The following is a 13263-nucleotide window of genomic DNA, read 5'->3' on the forward strand; positions in this document are numbered from 1 at the left end:
TGCTCCAATCAAAAGACATAGGGTATCAGAATAGATTAAAAAAAAAAAAAAAAAAACAAGATCCATCTATATGCTGCCTACAAGAAACTCATTTTAGACCTAAAGACATCTGCAGATTGAAAGTGAGGGGGTTGGGGAATATTTATCATGCAAATGGACATAAAAAGAAAGCCAGACTAGCCACAGACAAAATCTAGACAAACTAGATTTTAAAACAAAGACTGTAACAAGAGATGAAGAATGGCATTTTATCATAATTAAGGAGTCTATCCATCAAGAAGATCTAACAATTGTAAATATTTATGCCCCCAACTTGGGAACACCCAAATATATAAATCAATTAATAATAAACATCAAGAAACTCATTGATAATACAATGGTAGTAAGGGACTTTAATGCCCCACTTACAGCAATGGACAGATCATCTAAGCAGAAAATCAACAAAGCAACAATTACTTTAAATGACACAAGGGATCAGATGGACTTAACAGATATATTCAGGATATTTCATCCTAAAGCAGAATATACATTTTAAGTTCACATGGGACATTCTCCAGAATAGATCACATACTAGGTCACAAATCAGGCCTCAGGTACGCAAAGATTGAGATCATACCATGCATATTTTCAGACCACAACACTATGAAACTGGAAGTCAACGACAAGAAAAAATTTGAAAGGAACTCAAATACATGGAGGTTAAAGAACACCCTACTAAAGAATGGATGTGTTAAACAGGAAATTAAAGAAGAAATAAAAAAATGCATGGAAGCAAATGAAAATGAAAACACAACAGTCCAAAACCTTTGGCATGCAGCAAAGGCAGTCCTAAGGAAGTATATTGCAACCCAGGCCTACTTCAAGAAGCAAGAAAAGTCTCAAATGCACAACTTAACTTTACCTCAAAAGGAGCTAGAAAGGGAATAGCAAATGAGCCTAAAGCCAGCAGGAGAAGGAAAATAATAACGATTAGAGCAGAAATAAACGATATAGAAACAAACAAAAAATAGAACAGATTAATGAAACTAAAAACTGGCTCTTCAAAAGAATTAACAGAACTTATAAACCTTTAGCCAGACTTATCAAAAAGAAAAGAGAAAGGACTCAAATAGATAAAATCACGAATGAAAGAGGGAAAGAGGAAAAGTCACAACCAACAGCACAGATATACAACCAATTTTAAGAGACTACTATGAGAAATTATATGCCAACAAACTGGGTCATCTGGAAGAAATGGACAAATTCTTAGAAACTTACAAACTACCAAAACTGAAACAGGAAGAAATAGAAAATATGAACAGACCCATAACCAGCAAAGAAATTGAATCTGTAATCAAAAACATCTGTCCTGGGCCAGATGGCTTCCCAGGGGAACTCTACCAGACATTTAAAGAAGAGTTAATACCTATTCTTCTCCAACTGTTTCAAAAAGTAGAAATGGAAAGAAAACTACCAAATTCATTCTACTAAGCCAACATTACCTTGATTCCAGAACCAAAGACCCCACTAAAAAGGAGAATCACAGGCCGATATCCCTGATGAACGTGAATGAAAAATTCTCAATAAAATACCAGCAAATCAATTCAACAGTACATTAAGAGGATTTTTCACCATGATCAAGTGGGATTAATTCCTGGGCTTCAGGGGTGATTCAATATTTACAAATCAATCAATGTGATATACCACATTAATAAAAGAAAGGATAAAAACCATATGATCCTGTCAATACATGAAGAAAAAGCATTTGAAAGGTGCCTGGGTGGCTCAGTCAGTTGAGCGTCCAACTCTTGATTTCAGCTCAGGTCCTGATCTCAGGGTCGTGAGATTGAGCCCTACATTGGGCTCCATGCTAAGCGTGGACTCTGCCTGAGATTCTCTCCTTCTCCCTCTGTCCCTCCCTCCACTCAAACACTCTCTCTCTCTTAATAAAATCTTTTAAAAAAAAAAAAGAAAGAAAGAAAAGAAAAACCATTTGACAAAATACAGCACGCATTCTTGATAAAACCCTCAACTAAGTGGGGATAGAAGGAACATACTTCAACATCATAAAGTCCATGTATGAAAGACCCACAGTTAATATCATCCTCAGTGGGGAAAAACTGAGAGCCTTTCTCCTACAGTCAGGAACAAGACAAGGATGTCCGCTCTCACCATTAGTATTTAACATAGTACTGGAACTCTTAGCCTCAGCAATCAGAAAACAAAAAAAAATAAAAGGCATCCAAATCGGCAAGGAAGAAGTCAAATTTTTACTATTTGCAGATGACATGATAGTCTATGTAGAAAACCCAAAAGACTCCACCACAAAGTTGCTAGAAGTCATACATGAATTCAGCAAATTCAAAGGATATAAAATCAACATACAGGAATCTGTTGCATTTTTAAATACCAAAAATGAAGTGCAGAAAAGGAAATCAAGGAATCAATCCCATTTGCAATTACACCAAAAACAATAAGATACCTAGGAATAAACCAAAAGAGGTAAAAAAAGTCTATACTCTGAAAACTATAGAACACTTATGAAAGAAATTGAAGAGGACACAAAGAAATGGAAAAGCATTCCATGCTCATGGATTGGAAGAACAAACATTGTTAAAATGTCTATAATACCCAAAGCAATCTACACATTTAATGCAATCCCTATCAAAATACCACCAGCATTTTTCACAGACTTAGAAAAACAATCCTAAAGTCTGTATGGAACCACAAAGACCCCAAATAGCCAAAGCAATCCTAAAAAAGAAAAAACTGGAGGCATCATGATTTTGGATTTCAAGCTCTATTACAAAGCTATAGTCATCAAGACAGTATGGTACTGGCACAGAAACAGACACATAGGTCACTGGAACAGAACAGAGAACCCAGAAATGGACTCACAACTCTATGGTCAACTAATCTTCAATAAAGCAGGAAAGAATATCCAAGGGAAAAAAAGACAGTCTCTTCAACAAATGATGGGAAAACTGGACAGCAACACGTAAAAGGATGAAATTGTACCACTTTTTTACACCATACACAAAAATAAATTCAAAATGGATTAAAGACCTAAATGTTTTGGGGGTAAATGTAGAGGATGAAATCAGCCATAATACCTGGCTTGCTAAAATGTAACACAGAGGTACTGGGGGCGAGGGAAGTTTTTGGAGAAGGGCGTAGGCCTTTGGAATGCTGAGGCCTGCCTGCGTGACCACTCTGCCATAGGAATGCTGGGGGGAGTTGCCTTCCCCCAAGCTCTCTTAGCACAAACAGCTGCCTTGTGATCTAAGAGATGTCTGCATTGTCCCTTAGGCTATGTTTAGCAGAACTCATAGAACACACAGATTAGCATATCGTATCTTTCCTGGAAACAGATCCTCCTAGTTCCAGTAAGCCCCTTGTCACACATCACATGCTTGAGAAACAGTGATAAAGAATTTGTGATTATCCTGAAGGACCAATAAAAGCGGGAGCAAAGCAGGGCAAAGGGTTTTCGTCTCTGAGCGTTGACTCCCTTGCCTTCTCCTCTCTTTCATGGCAAAGTTTGGAGTCATCATTCATCCATCGGTGTAGGGATTGCTGGCCATTCCTGGCAAAATGTGAGACAGGAAACCATCAAAATCCTAGAGCAGAACACAGGCAGAAACCTTTGACCTCAGGTTGCAACTTCTTACTAGACAGGTCGCTGGAGGCAAGGGAAACAAAAGCAAAAATGAACTATTGGGATTTCATCAAGATAAAAAGCTTCTGCACAGTGAGGGAAACAATCAACAAAACTAAAAGGCAACTTACTGAATGGAGAAGATATTTGCAAATGACATATCTCATAAAGGGTTAGTATCCAAAATCTGTAAAGAACTTATCAAACTCACCCAAAAAATGAATAATCCAGTTAAGAAATAAGCAGAAGACATGAATAGACATTTCTTCCAAGAAGACATCCAGATGGATAAGAGAGACATGAGAAGATGTTAACATCATTCATCATCAGGGAAATGCAAATCAAAACCACGATGAGCTACCACCTCACACCTGTCAGAATGACTAAAATTAGCAACACAAGAAACAGGAAGTGTTGGTGAGAATGTGGAGAAAGGGGAACCCTCTAGCACTATTGGTGGGAATGCAAACTGGGGCAGCCACTCTGGACCCAGTATGGAGCTTCCTCAAAAAGTTAAAAATAGAACTACCCTATGATCCAGCAATTGTACTACTAGGTATTTACCCAAAGGATATGAAAATACAGATTTGAAGGAGTACGTGCACCCCAATGTTTATAGCAACATAATCAACAACAGCCAAACTATGGAGAGAGCCCAAATGTCTGTCGACTGATGAATGGATAAAGAGGTGGCATATATACACAAGGGAATATTACTCAACCATCAAAAAGAATGAAATCTTGTCATTTGCAACAACTTGGATGGAGCTAGAGTGTATTATGCTAAATGAAATAAGTCAGTCAGAGAAAGACAAATACCATATGATGTCCTTCATATGTGGAATTTAAGAAAGCAAACAGATGAAGATATGGGAAGGGGAAAAGAAAAAAAAGGAGAGAAGGAAACAAGCCATAAATGACTCTTAACGATAGAGAAAAAACTGAGGGTTGTGGAGGGAGGTGGGTGACGGATGGGCTAAATGGGTGATGGGTATTAAGAGGGCAGTGATTGAATCACTGAATTCTCCTAAAACCAATATTGCACTATATGTTAACTAAAATTTAAATTAAAAAAAAATTGTATAGAAAAAGAAATTCTACCCTGTTACATTAGCATCAAAATCCCAGATCACGGGGCACCTGGGTGGCTCAGTCAATTGAACGTCTGCCTTCAGCTTGGCTCATGATCCCAGAGTCTAGGGATCGAGCCCTAGTCCTGGGATCGAGCCCCACATCAGGCTCCCTGCTCAGCGGGGAGGCCTGCTTCTCCATCTCCATCTGCCCCTCCCCCTGCTCCTTCTCTTTCTCTCTCTCTCAAATAAATAAAATCTTTAAAATCCCAGCTCACTAAAAATTTTAGTAAATGCATCTGCAAATTTTAGGAGATGCAGAGTTGTAAATCGTACATAAACTTGTTTTAATTCCTTTTCTTTCATTTCTTTGTTATTCTTGATACCATCATCATTGTTACATTTGATGTGACAGTGACAGATGGGAATGTGTGTTAAAATCTGCCACGATGACTGGTTTTGTCCCTTTTTGAATTTTCAGTATCTTCGGTTGTACATATTTCATGTATTTCATTTAATGATTCAACATTCATGGTTATGGAATTTTTCACCATGGATATTTAGTATTTTGTCAATATATAAAAAGTCTTTCTTCCATATTAATGATTTTCATATGGTATTTTCTGATATTGACAACCCACTATCCTTCTCTTGGCATTTGCTCAGCATATCTTCCACTCATTTCTTTATTTAGCCTTTCAATTTCCAAGGAACTGAATAGTTTTAATACTGCCCACAGAGTCTCTGCAAATATTTGCAAATTCAAATAATGAACCAAAACAGGTCTCCCTTTTCGAGGATGAGCATACGGAGAAAAATACCTTTTTATTGGATTGGGAATCCAGTTGAACATAAAGGGCAAGATAGTTCTGGTTGTAAAGCATGGAGCTCTCTAATTTGCTGAGGGCAGGTCTTGAAATTGTGAGCAGTCATTTAATAATTATGTGATCTGGGGTGGGTTTCCTCAACCTCTCTGTCTCTGGGGTCTACCTCCTCTGTGAAATGAGGGAAGTGACAATATATACTTTCTAGGATAGATGTAAGGGTTAAGTAGGTTAATGCATGTAAAATACTTACAATACCAGGCACATCCAAAAAGTAATCCAAAGATGCAAGGTAGTATCATGATTCCTATTATAACTCCTGTCACAGCATTTGCTCCATCCAACTGTTTCCCACTTTTCTGTCAGCTCTGGAGCCTGCCACTGGACATTTAGGGGTTTGTGACAGGTTAGAGCTGCAGTGGCCAGTAGGAATATGAGCCCACGAAACCGTGCTTGCCATTTTTTCTCAACTCAGCAGAAAATGTTGTGTTTGACATGATAATTTTTTTTCACAGTATCAAAAGATACATGGAAACAGACCACCCCAGTCCCCCTCGAGCCTCCTTTCCCAAGGCAAATTCTGTACTCAGCTTCTTCGGTTACCTTTCGGGATTATTCTGTAAGTCTTTAGAAATAAGGGGAAAAAAGTCAAGGAGAAAAAAACACTAATGGTACTGTTCTGCCTTTACACACTGCTCTGCACTTAGTAATACCTCTTGCATATGGTACAGACTTTTCCCTGTCATAAATTTACCATAATTTATTTAACCAGCAGTCTATTGATGGACATTTCAAGGATTCCCTGGCTTATTTTATTTGCAAAAATAAAAGTCACAATGAGTATCTTTGTACATATGGATACATTTTCTAAAGGGTAAGTTTTTAGAAGTAGAATTCAAGGTGAAGAGTATGAGCACTTTTAATTTTGGTAAATACTGCAAATTGTCCTCTGTGGAGGTCATACCAACCCACATTCCCAATAGTGTGGGAGGGCAGAACGCTGTTTTCTCCACACCCTCTCCAAGTGTATTAGCAAACCTTTCTACCTATGCCAGGCTGGTAGCCGGAAACAGTATTTCATTCCACTTGTGACTTACTTGCGTTTCATGCAGAATGAGATTGGGTGTGTCTGTGTGTGTCACTGTCATCTCACGACTGTGGTGAGACAGTGTGTGACGCGGCGTCACTCTCTGCTGAGCGGCAGACTCTGAAGGTCTGTGGTGGTCAGACTGAACCTCCTTACAGAATTATTTTAAAAAGAAAACTGCAGGTTTCTTTAGCCTAATATTTTTGTTTCATTTATTTCATACTTTGCAACCTATTCTGTAACATTTCTAAATTGCAGTGGCCGCAAAAGTTCTCAGGGAGTCTTTTACACTTCTATTAATTTTCCTTTCTGTGAAATTATACTAAGAAAATGTAAAGAAGGAAATCCTTTTCTGCTTGCCTATAGCAATTTAAAGGCCAGTGATGAATGGTTAGCTGGGAGAGCAAGGCTCCCAAGGCAAGGGAAATAGGATGATTAGGTTCTGTATTCTAAATTAGGAATATGTACTCTGAATACGTAAGCAATCAGATACTCGTTTGTGCAGAAGTAAGAGGAACTAAGAATTAATCCATTAATTACAAAAGAATCAAGCATAAAAATGCAACTTTCCTCAAAGAATAAAAATTTCTTCAAAGAAAATTGTTTTTTGGGTGCCTGGATGGCTCAGTCGGTTAAGTGTCTGCCTTTGGCTCAGGTCATGATCCCAGGGTCCTGGGATGGAGTCCCTCATCGGGCTCCCTGCTCCTTGGAGAGCCTGCTTCTCCCTCTGCCTGTCTCTCTCTGTCTCTCATGAATAAATAAATAAAATCTTTAAAAAAAAGAAAATTATTTTTTTTTCCTGCTCAGGACTAAATATAACGGAACTGACATATGTTTAGACAAAGGACAATGTATTTTCCATGTGAAATCTGAATCACGAAATGCCAACAAATCAGAATATGGTTGGTTATTCACATGAATCATTTCTTAGTGAGGTCAGTACCCCTCCAATGCGTTATTTATGAGTCAATATTTGTTTATAATCTAAACGTCACCTAGATTTTCTAAAATCTCTATTGTCATACTTCATTGCTCAGTTACAGAATCTGCAGTGACAATTCTTGAATCAATGGGTTGTGCTGGACAATTTTATTGCTACATTAAACTGGTAAACTGTACATTTGCCCAAATATTTTCTGTTTCCTATAGTCATAACCCTTTCTCTATTGACCAGATTCCAGATTATAATTTTTCCATGATCCATCCTAACCTTTCACTGGAATTTCTACAGAAATTAAGAAGAATTAAACACTTCAGAACATGCCTCTGAAGACTGCAGTGCTGGAAAAAAGTTATTAGTAAAGAAAATTAATAGTTCAGCAAGTTATTGCTTTGACTACCATAGTCACTTGTGACAGAATACAAACTGTTAAAAATAATGCTATACAAATTAACTAAACCTAATAAGGGAACAAATTAATCAATGAATAGAAAGGCATTGGGCCAGTTGTAAGGGCCAGTTTCTTTAACAAATGTCAAGACACTTTTCCCTTCTTACTTTAACAGTTTTGATGCAACCTGATTTTACCAATAATTACTCATCCTCTTTCCCAAAGCAGTAATAACAAACAGTGGCGTAAAAAATACTCGAAGAAGCATCTGTCCAGTACCTCCTTATGGAAACAGCCTTTCTCCTTCATACACACGGACGTCTTAAGAAGAGCCACCTCATTCAACCAAACCCTCCCTGAGCCCCGGCCACAGAGAGGAGTACCTGACTCAAGCTGGTTTTGGGCTTGGAACCGAAGGAATAATCAAGCAGTCTCACCAAGAGTTTGAATTTGTGAGAGGTAAAGCTAGGGGACTATCAATGGCAACAGAAGATTAGACAAAAAAACAGAAAGACAATTGCTTGTGACAAATGTCGAAAGGTAAGAAAAAGGTAAAGGAACGGACAGTCCACTTTGCTTTCAGATGGGTGGGTCAGGGAAGGCTTGCAGAAGTGGCATTTGAGCTGGGCCTTAACACATGGGTAAAATAATTGAACATTTATGCTTTATTTGTGTCAGGAGGGGCTCTAATGCAATTTTGGAAGTTTTTCTGTTGTTTTCCCTTCTGGAGACCCTCATTTCTAAATCACAAGACAGTTATTTGTATGTATGTATAAAGTATGTGTATATATGTATACATATCCATATGTATAAAAATTTAATAAAGTTATATGATTAAGGAAGTTAACCAGCTTTAATCTCATTAGTAAAAAGAAATATTAGAATAAGTATTTGTGTGTAACATATATTACATATATGTATATATGCAGAGATAGTTAATAATGACTAGATATTGGGATATAGAATGGGAAAGGGGTCTGTGAAAATCCTATTCCAGATATTTCTGTAGTTTTTGAAATTTTCCAGCATGTAATATATTTTTACCTTGATTTTATTTTGTAAAAGTTCTACATGAGCAGTTTAGAGTTAATAGCTCTTGTTTTTAAAAAAACAGCATGCCTCTGACCTCCCATATGCCACTACTTCCTGATTTCCAGAGGCAACCACTTTTGAATCCTTTTACCATTTTTTATTAATTTTTTATTATTCTGAGCAATTTATTTAAATTGCTTCTTCTTGACCTTTGAGTTTTAGACACTATTGACTTCCCACTGTGAAGATGTGACTCCCACCCATGCGTTCATACTTCTCATCTCCTTTTCACTCAAGAGAACAAAACATCATTTTTATTAGATCAGTGTTCATTTTCAGCTGTGGTATACTAGGATTATTTTGCCTTTTCTATACAATGGAAACTCTTCCCTCCGAATTGCTCTATTTGTCTGTTCCTTTATTTTGGTTTATGCCTTTCACATTAGAGGCTTTCCCAAATACCTGGTGATCCTTGAGTGTCTGCTCAAAGTTATGACTGAGCCAGAAAACTGTTGATTAGGTCTACCGGTGGTGGGGTGTTGAATGTGGATTCTGTTTAGGGTTGTCTGCCTAAATTAATCCATTGAGGATAGTGGGCATCTTCATATAGTGGACCAATCATTCCCCAGAGGGAGTTTCTTCAATTCTTGCTTGCGGAGATAATCCTAACAGGCAAGCTTGGAGAATCAACATATATAAATTTTCACTTCATTCCCCTGCTTTAACCATGGGCCATTCTATACTAAATGTGCTTTTGAATAGAAGCAGCTTAGAGACCTTCTGTAGAGGACAAATCTGCCAGCATTGGAGGGGAGCAGTGACCAGCAGAGGAGAGAACTGGGTGCCTGGCTTCCTTAAAAGACTTTCAACCAAAACTCTTGTTTTCAGCCCACTTTTGTCTCTACTTCCAGTACTTTGCAGCATCAACAATTCTAGAACCCCTTTCAGGTCTCATGGTCTAAATCATTTGGCTCACTGGCTTTCTCCACTGTGTAATTAGGACTCAGTTTTCTGGGATCTGCGAAGTCAGTTGTAACTCTTCCATCTGTTCTTCAGCTTCCGACATTTCATTATAGACATCTCCTCTTCTCTCATTGTCCTTATTTATCTATAACCTTAAAAATTACCTCTACTGTTAGTTTATTGCATTTTCAGGAGGAAGCAGTGGCTAATGCTTCTTCACCTCAGTGTATGTAAATTTCCAATTTGCATTTTATACTATACTTTTATTTTTAAAAACTTTAAAAATTAGGGGTAAGCTAGCCATGTCTGTTTATTGTAATCCCCAAACACTAGATTTTCTACCAACAGAGTTGGATTCCTTTTTTTTTTTTTTAACTAAATATAAATGGGTACCAGGCAGTACAAATGCACTTTAAAGTAATTTTGATACAGTATTTAATTCAGCCTCCATCCAGGAACTTGGATAAACAGAGTTTAAAATGGCACTCTGAGGAATACTGAATATTTGAATCCTAACTTTTGGAATCAGTGTACTGAACGTTTTCTTTCTCCTTTCGAGTAAACCAAAGGGTCCAACAATAAAACATAAACTTGATTATCTGTGAGACCCGAACATCTACCATTCACAAGTTCTCATTGTATCCACTAGTTCTGAGACACTTAAATTATTAATACCTGCAACCTTATCCCCATAAATTATTAAGAGATTTAAATTCCAGGAAGAAATGTACTTCTCCCTACACCTAAGAACTGTGCTATGTTAATACTGAAAATTCTTTCAATATGTTAATCTGAGGAAATTGTAGAACAAGTTTTGAAATCTTGTTTGAAAAGAATTCCTATACTTGTTTATATCTCAACAAAAGATACACATAGTGGTCCATGAATATTTACCAGACGGTAAGATTTCACTCAATGTCTCAGACAACAGAGAAGCAGCATTCCCACAGTACAGTTATCGATGCCATCCAAGCATAGACCTCTTACTAACTAGGTCATCAAAACACAGCGGGGACTAGAGAGGAGTAACAGCCCCTGCTCAGCCTATGGAAGTGCATATGAGGATGATCCATCTCAGGAGAGGATGGCAATCAAAATCCAGGGATTTTTGCCCCAGCTCCCATCAGTAGGTATTAGATTATATTGACTATTTGCACCACAGTAAACCGGAATTTATAACCAGTGCAAGCCAACACTGACAAAGGTAAAAAAGCAATTTCTACAAAACATTGTCACTTGCCAAGGTTAAGATAAGCAAGCATTCTTCAAAATTGTCTCCACACAAATAGAGGATACGTGCTAGAATCTGCTGGGCTACATCCATCCTTCAAAAACTATTCCTCTCATTTCAGGATACACAAAAACCTTTTGGGAAGAAAATGGTTGCATAACTTGGAGTCAGAGCCCATGGCCATCTTGACATCTTAAGTACCTGACTGGTCCTGAGATTCCCCAAGCTATTTTCAGAGTCACTATAGGACTGTGGTTCTGGAAGGAGAAAGATCTATATTCAAAACCTGGGCCTGCCACCGACCAGCTGTGTATTTTAGATGAAGTCAGGTAACCTCTTCTATATGAAATGGGAGAGGAATCTTAGAATTCTTGGGGTGCCTGTGTGGCTCAGTCATTAAGCGTCTGCCTTCGGCTCAGGTCATGATCCCAGGGTCCTGGGATCGAGCCCCGCATCAGGATCCCTGCTCCGCTGGAAGCCTGCTTCTCCCTCTCCCACTCCCCCTGCTTGTGTTCCCTCTCTCGCTGTCTCTCTCTCTGTCAAATAAATAAAAATTTAAAAAAAAATTATTTTGATTGTCAATGTCAGAAACCCTACTGAAATTGGTTTAAGAACAAAAATGTATTGACTACCATAATTTATTGACTCTGCTTTCTTTTGGGTTGGCTTCATTTCCAGGAGGATTCTTCCCATGGAGCAGCGAAGATGGTCCCTTACCATTTGAAGTATACATATTCCATACTAAAAACCCACATAAAATGGCAAGGTGTCTCTCCCCTAAGAGCCACATGAATGGATTCTGGATGACTTTTTTTTTTTTTTTTTTGAGTTCTGTTCTTACCCTTGGGACAATAATTTAGTTACTGAGATTAGAACAAAGTGGTATATTTGATCTATGTTACATAGAAATGATGGCAAAATTACATCCACACCATCAAAATTACATGGAGAGGTCGTTCCAGAAAGAAAAAAACAGACGCCATTTAAAAGTTGCAGAAGTCCCCAATATCACCTACACATTCCTATTTTACAGAATCACCGTGATACACAACAGGACTTCAGCAAAGCAACCGACAATGACTCTCAGAAATTCTTTATTAAGAACCATACTTATACAGATAAGTCAGTTCCATCCAGGCATTTTACCCACTTACTCGAAAGTGAGGTTTTTGCCTTTTGCTCAGCGGTCTCTCATAAGCATCTAATCAGATGCTGTTTCTTTAATTTCTAAGCATGCTAAAAATGATTAAAGCTAGAACCTTCAAAGAGATAATCAAAAGTTCTTACTTCAAAAACAAAGTCTGAAAACCTTCGCAATCAAAATATAGATTGCAAACAATACTAAAAGTCACACACTGCCAAAAAAACAAAAAACCAGAAAATTGTCCCACTTCGGAATAGGGAACTCTACTGAAGCAGTCAACTTTAACCTCCACTTGAACTGGCTGAGACAAGAGGCCATAAACAGCAATCGAAATGACTGCAGATTTGGTGTGTTGTAAAAATGCTTAATGGAGTCCTGAAAATGAAATCTAGATGTTAAAAACTGTATGTTCTTGCTCTTTCAGCAAATATCTTCAAATCCAAAAATTAGAGACAGTGATATTTTTTCTAAGGTCACCATTACAACTGCAAAGATCATTTGTACAACCCACTATTTTAACCCTTTAGAGGTCCTCCCTTTGCTAGTTTTAAGATGATGTTTATCAGGTAGCCACACAACTGTGTGTGATAGAATTTAAGGGTGAACTTGGATCCAGATTTGTTTGCTACAAGAAGGGGGTGGTTAGTTCTATCATAACGAACTTAAGATTGGGTTGCTTATATACCTAATCCTTCAGGATTTCTGATGGAAAGATAATGAGAACAGAGATTCAGAGGTGGGCAATTATACCAAGTGAACACCTAGTAATTCAGTTTGCTTAGAAAAGAAAATGCAAAAAAGAGGCTATGGAAAATATTCATGGTATATTTTGATGAATACCTGATGTAAAGCAGTTTATACAAAATTGAATTCTAATATTTCTGCTTATAGATGAATCAATAAAAGTGATTTTAAAGAGAGGATTCTATAGATCTTTACAACTC

The sequence above is a fragment of the Halichoerus grypus genome, chromosome 2, assembly GCF_964656455.1.
Source record: "Halichoerus grypus chromosome 2, mHalGry1.hap1.1, whole genome shotgun sequence".
In the NCBI taxonomy this organism is placed as follows: Eukaryota; Metazoa; Chordata; class Mammalia; order Carnivora; family Phocidae; genus Halichoerus; species Halichoerus grypus.